Source organism: Durio zibethinus, unplaced genomic scaffold, assembly GCF_047325235.1.
Source record: "Durio zibethinus cultivar Kanyao isolate XHJ-2024 unplaced genomic scaffold, ASM4732523v1 HiC_scaffold_273, whole genome shotgun sequence".
Lineage (NCBI taxonomy): Eukaryota > Viridiplantae > Streptophyta > Magnoliopsida > Malvales > Malvaceae > Durio > Durio zibethinus.
This window is the reverse complement of record NW_028322896.1, coordinates 1-5,232: the sequence shown is the minus strand read 5'-3', so window position 1 is coordinate 5,232 and position 5,232 is coordinate 1. Positions and strand designations below refer to the sequence as shown.

The 5,232-nt window shown below is 33.5% G+C and overlaps 1 pseudogene across 1 annotated transcript; it reads right to left on the bottom strand.

Moving 5' to 3' along the window:
- Nucleotides 1-1,058: 1,058 nt before the first annotated feature.
- On the bottom strand, nucleotides 1,059-5,155 carry LOC149508992 (NAD(P)H-quinone oxidoreductase subunit H, chloroplastic pseudogene; annotated as a pseudogene). Its single transcript, XR_016335914.1, has 2 exons — nucleotides 3,556-5,155; nucleotides 1,059-2,435 (listed from the first exon to the last, which is right to left on the bottom strand). The product of XR_016335914.1 is annotated as an NAD(P)H-quinone oxidoreductase subunit H, chloroplastic pseudogene (transcript).
- Nucleotides 5,156-5,232: the final 77 nt, after the last annotated feature.

Below are 5,232 nucleotides of genomic sequence, written 5' to 3'. Positions count from 1 at the left end.
AATTTATATTAACCGCATTCAGTATAAGTTCAAGACACATAAGGGCCCGAACCATATTTCGACTCGTGATCAATCCATAAATACCGATAGAAAATAAATAGGCACTCAAAACAAGTATATGTTCGAGCATCATTGACCAACTCCTTATCAATTTCGATTCATTTTAATATGAACAATAATTCAACGGATTTGATTGACTAGAATAGAATATAACAAAAAGAATATATTGGAAATATCTCGAATAAACGAATTTCTATTTTATATTTTATACACGAACAAGAATTCAAGGAAAATAGATGCGATAAGACAGAAAAAAGTTTAATTTGGATTGCTTGCTATTCCTAGTTAGAAAGATTTATTACTGACGAGCCACAGCAATTGCACCTATCAAAGCAACTAAAAGAATTAGTGAAATGAATTCAAATGGAAGAAAAAAATCTGTTGCTAAATGAATTCCAATTTGTTGACTATTACTTATCAAATCTTGTTCTATAATTTGGTTTGATCTTGTAGTCCAAATAATCCCGTACCATGATGTATCTAATATAGTAGTAATTAGCGAAACAAGAATACTTGTACAAATCAACGAAGTAAGGCCATTCCCAATGGTCCACAGATTAAAATTTTTATAATATTCTGAACCATTCATGAACATCACAGCAAATAGGATTAAAACATTTATGGCTCCCACATAAATAAGAAGCTGGGCAGCAGCTACAAAATGAGAATTTGAGAGAATATAGAATAAGGATATACAAACAAGAACCAATCCCAATGAAAAGGCAGAAAAAATTGGATTGGTAAGTAATACCACTCCCAGGCCCCCTAATATAAGACCCGATCCCAGAAAAACTAAAAGAAAATCGTGTATTGGTCCAGGCAAATCCATTATATGTAAAATAAGAGATAAATAAATCGAAATGCTTTTCATGATCTTATTGACCCGACCAGGAATTTTTTTTTTATGATACGTTCCTAATTGAATAAAATCCTAATCTATTAGGTGTGAATTGATCTAAGTACAATTATTGTTTCGTTTTTAATTCTTTTTTTTTGTTCGGTTCGAAAGGGTATTTTGTTTTTTGAAACTATATATTTCGAAATAATTACGAATATATTAATAGATTTTCAAGAAAAATGAATTCGAAATTCTTATCAACCAGTTAATTTGTAATTGAATTTTTATTTATTGACCAAACAAAGAGTAAAGGCCTCATTCTTTTAAGTCAAACCAAATATTCTTTTAACTTAAACCAAAACGGAACCTTAAAAGAATTGGAAATTTCTCTTTAATAGAATAGGAGGTTTACTTACTCAGTTTTTCTTTGAGGCGAATTCAAAATTGTTCGAATTGTATAATCGTCAATTACTGACATTGGTAAACGGCCCAAAGCAATTTGATTATAATTCAATTCGTGACGGTCGTAAGTAGAAAGTTCATATTCTTCAGTCATTGATAAACAATTTGTTGGACAATACTCAACGCAGTTACCACAAAATATACAAATTCCGAAATCAATACTGTAATTAAGCAATCGTTTTTTTCTAATATCCGTTTCAAATTTCCAATCAACAACAGGCAGATCTATAGGGCATACACGAACACATACTTCACAAGCAATGCATTTATCAAATTCAAAATGGATTCGCCCACGGAAACGCTCTGATGCGATTAATTTTTCATAAGGGTATTGAATAGTTACAGGTAAACGATTTGCGTGGGATAAGGTAATCATGAAACCTTGACCAATGTACCTTGCTGCTCGGACTGTTTGGTGGCCATAATTCATGAACCCAGTTACCATAGGGAACATATCGTGAATATCTATGAATAATTTTATGTTTGTTTCTTTCTCTTGTTTGAACCAAGTCATGAATCTCGTATTCTTTTTTTCTTTACAGTGAAAGAAGTTGGAAAGAAGTTGTTAATAATAGATTACCGAGAGAAATGGGTAAAAGAAATTTCCATCCAAGATTTAATAATTGGTCCATTCTTAACCTAGGTAAAGTCCATCTTGTTGCGATAGAAATAAACAAAAACAAATAAGTTTTAGCTAATGTAATAAAGATACCAATTGTCGTTCCAAAGATTCCATTCATTTTATTTATTTCAAATAGCTCAGGGACGAATACGTACGGAATGGAAATATTCCAACCCCCCAAGTAAAGAACTGTTACAAATAAGGAAGAAAGTAATAGATTTAGATAGGAAGCAACATAAAATAAACCAAATTTGATACCCGAATATTCGGTTTGATACCCTGCTACTAATTCTTCCTCGGCTTCTGGTAAATCAAAAGGTAATCTCTCACATTCTGCTAGAGAAGAAATTAGAAAAACGATAAACCCTATTGGCTGACGCCACAAATTCCATCCCCAAACCCCATATTTTGATTGCGCCTCAACTATATCAACTGTACTTGAGCTGTTAGATAATTATAGTCGATGATAACATCACTGTTCCCATCGCTAGTCCAAAACCGTACATGAGGTTTTCAACTCATACGGCTCCTCGTGGGTCACAAATAAATTTAAGGACCGAATCAGTATTATTTCTCTTCGTATGGTTGTAGAATAGATAGAGAAAAAATGGATTGGAAGGTCCAAAATTATACCAATGGAATTCTGTCTGCTATATTATGAAGAATAAAAAAAGTGCTTCTGAATTGATCTCGCCCGTTACTAATTTCAATTTTTATTTGTTGAGTAATAACTTAAGCCTTCAATAAAATACTTCTTGTAGAAATATCAATAGATATTTCAACCCATTGTTTTCGATTACGAAAAAAATTAAATATTACATTAGCTCATAAATCATGACACAGATTATATCTCTCTATATATATGAAAGAAAGAATAAAAAAAAAAAAAATATTTATTTTTTATTCTTTCTTTTTCGTTCCTATTCTTCTTTCTGATCTGAGAAAATTACGAATGGGGGCTTAAACTAAAAAATAGTAAAGGATTATTTCGTTCCTGATAGTCATTACTTTAATCGGTGGATAGGAGCATACTCTGGACCGGAATCGTGGGTAGTACTGCCTACTCATTTCTACTAATTTAAAGCCCCAATTAGTATTCTTTTTATGTTATCCAGAAATATCCTTTTTATATAATTTACATAATCTCCATTACTAATCCTTTGTGTATTTTGGTGTTCCTAACCATCCACTCATTTTTTTGTTCAATCCCCCGTTTGGTTTGGCAATACATGTATGGGAATCTATACAAAGGATAGCCAAAACTCTATACGGTTGATCTTTTGAGCCCGCTTCAAGCTAGATTGACTAATCAACCCGTCTTGGGGTAAAGACTTCTTCCACTTATGTTTTCTTCCACTTAACTCTTGTACATAGGAAATGAGATTAAATTTTTTTTTGTTTAATTTACTGCGAATTTATAAGCTGCTTTCTTTCACTCATATATAACTATCTAATTTAGTTTATCAACCTGAAGGATAATAAAATAACGAAGATATCTATTCAATCCATTCAGCTTATTTTATAGAACGAAAGGAATAGGGAAAAGAAAAGTTTATATTTCAACGAATCGCACGTAGAGATATTGATAAAACACATAGAGTTAATGGTATTTCATAACTAATCGATTGAGCAGCAGCTCGCAGACCACCTAAAAAGGAATATTTATTATTTGATCCGTATCCTGACATAAGAAGTCCAACAGGAGCAATACTTGAAATGGCAATCCATAAAAAAATACCGATATTGAGATCGGCTAAAATAAGGCGAGAGCTAAAAGGAATTACTGAAAAACTTAGTAAAATGGATATGACTGCTATAGACGGTCCAATACGGAATAAACGAGTATTTCCTCTAGATGGAAGAATATTCTCTTTGAAAAGCAGTTTTGTTCCATCTGCTAGAGCTTGAAGAATTCCCAAAGGGCCGGCGTATTCAGGCCCAATACGTTGTTGTATTCCTGCAGATATTTCTCTTTCTAACCATACAATTACTAGTACACCTATTGTGATTCCCAATACAAGAGTCAAAATAGGGACAAACATCCATATGATCCCATAGACCTCTTTTAAGGATTCCAATCTGTAAAAGGAATTGATATCTTCTACTTCTGTTGTATAAATTATCATTTCAACGATCAACTTCTCCCATAATGATATCTATGCTACCTAGTATCGTCATAATATCAGCCAATTTCATTCTTTTAACTAACTGAGGAAGAATTTGCAAATTGATAAAACCCGGCGGGCGAATTTTCCATCTCCAAGGAAAACCACTTTGATCTCCTATCAGAAAAATTCCTAATTCTCCCTTTGGGGCTTCCATTCTCGCATAAAGTTCTTGTCTCGGTAATTCAAATGTAGGAGAAGGTTTTTTACTAATGAATCGATATTCAAAATCATTCCATTCTGGATCCCTTTCTCGATCAAAACATCGGATTTCTAAATTCTCATAGGGACCCCCCGGAATTCCTTCCAGGGCCTGTTGAATTATTTTTATGGATTCCGTCATTTCACTGATTCGGACTAAATAACGAGCTAATGAATCTCCTTCTTTTTGCCACTGGATTTCCCAATCAAATTCGTCGTAACACTCATAATGATCAACTTTACGAAGATCCCATTTGATTCCAGAGGCTCGTAGCATTGGGCCGGATAGACCCCAATTTATTGCTTCTTCTCCACCAATAACCCCTACCCCTTCAACTCGTTCTAAAAAAATAGGATTTCGCGTAATAAGTTTTTGATATTCAACAATTCCTGTTAAAAAATAATCACAGAAATCCAAACATTTATCTATCCAGCCATAGGGTAGATCGGCCGCTACTCCTCCGATACGAAAATAATTATGCATCATTCTCATACCGGTGGCAGCTTCGAATAGATCATATACTAATTCTCTTTCTCTGAAAATATAGAAAAAGGGGGTCTGTGCACCAATATCGGCCATAAAAGGTCCAAGCCATAATAGATGAGAAGCTATACGACTCAACTCCAACATAATTACTCTGATATAGCTGGCTCTTTTAGGGACTTGAATATTGCCCAATTGTTCTGGTCCATTTACGGTTATTGCTTCCGTGAACATAGTGGCTAAATAATCCCAACGTGTTACATAAGGCAAATATTGTATAATTGTTCGGTTTTCCGCAATTTTTTCCATTCCTCTGTGTAAATAACCTAATATTGGTTCACAGTCAACAACATCTTCACCATCTAGAGTAACGATGAGACGAAGAACACCGTGCATTGAT